This window comes from Nannospalax galili, unplaced genomic scaffold (assembly GCF_000622305.1).
Source record: "Nannospalax galili isolate Female #2095 unplaced genomic scaffold, S.galili_v1.0 scaffold386, whole genome shotgun sequence".
NCBI lineage: Eukaryota > Metazoa > Chordata > Mammalia > Rodentia > Spalacidae > Nannospalax > Nannospalax galili.
The window spans coordinates 3561367-3563035 of NW_008356676.1; positions in this window are offsets into that span (position 1 = coordinate 3561367).

Sequence of the window (1669 nt, forward strand, 5' to 3'; positions counted from 1 at the left end):
TTTGCTGCCATGTGAGTGTTGGGCATTGAACTCAGGTCCTCTACAAGAGCAGCCAGTGCTTTTAACTAACTTCTGAGCTATCTCTCCAGCCCACATTTGTTTGTTTATTTATTTATTTATTTATTTATTTATTTATTTATTTATTTATTTATTATTTTGTATAAAAGTGTTTTGCCTGCATGTAAGTGTACCCATGTCGTGCAATGACCTCAGAGGCCAGAAGGACACCTGAAACTAGAGTTATGGGTGGTTGGTAGCCACTGTGTAGGTGAGGGGAACTGAACCCAGGCAAGAACAGCCAATGCTCTTAATTGCTGAGCCATGTCCCCAGCATGAGAGTTAGTCTTCTTTAAGTGAGTGAGGCTAGATAGGCTGACCAGACTCCAGGGGACGAACTGACATTGAGGGACATCAGGGGACACAAACTTGAGGCCTTAACATATATACCAGAATTCATGAAATTTGGTGAGGGGGCTTGGGGAGTACAGATAGGGGAGGGAGTCTAAATATGATTATGACATATTGTATGAAATGCACAAAAATTCAATAAAAATATATTTAAAAAAGTGATTCTGGTTTCCAGGTGCCATTGATAGTGTCTAGAACTTCAGCTGATTTTTTGAATGCTAATTTTGTTTTAGAAACATTATTTAGATTTATTATTAATTTAAATATTTTAGTTTCCTTCAGGCAGCCATGTAATACTTGCACTGTCAATTTTGCCTTTTGCAGTCATTCTTTCATTCTTCCATCCCTGCATCATTTATTACTTTTGTCTTCCTTTCCTCCATTTCTCCTTTCCTTTCTTCCTTCATTATTTTACCATTCTATTCCTCCACCCCTATATCTATTCCTGTATCTGTTCTTCCATCCCTGTATCTATTCCTCCATCCCTGTATCTATTCCTCCACCCCTGTATCTATTCCTCCACCTCTGTATCTATTCCTCCATCCCTGTATCTATTCCTCCACCCCTGTATCTATTCCTCCACCTCTGTATCTATTCCTCCATCCCTGTATCTATTCCTCCACCCCTGTATCTATTCCTCCACCTCTGTCACTCCTGTATCTATTCCTCCACTCCTGTATCTATTCTTCCATCCCTGTACCTGTTCTTCCATTCCTGTATCTATTCCCCCATCCCTGTATCTATTCCTCCACCCCTGTATCTATTCCTCCACCTCTGTATCTATTCCTCCATCCCTGTATCTATTCCTCCACTCCTGTATCTATTCCTCCACCCCTGTATCTATTCCTCCACCCCTGTATCTATTCCTCCATCCATGTATCTATTCCTCCACCGCTGTATCTATTCCTTCACCCATGTATCTATTCCTCTACCTCTGTATCTATTCCTCCATCCCTGTATCTATTCCTCCACTCCTGTATCTCTATGCCCCCCCCCCTGTATCTATTCCTCCACCCCTGTATCTATTCCTCCATCCATGTCTCTATTCCTCCACCGCTGTATCTATTCCTTCACCCATGTATCTATTCCTCTACCTCTGTATCTATTCCTCCATCCCTGTATCTATTCCTCCACTCCTGTATCTATTCCTCCACCCCTGTATCTATTCCTCCACCCCTGTATCTATTCCTCCATCCATGTATCTATTCCTCCACCGCTGTATCTATTCCTTCACCCATGTATCTATTCCTCTACCTCTGTA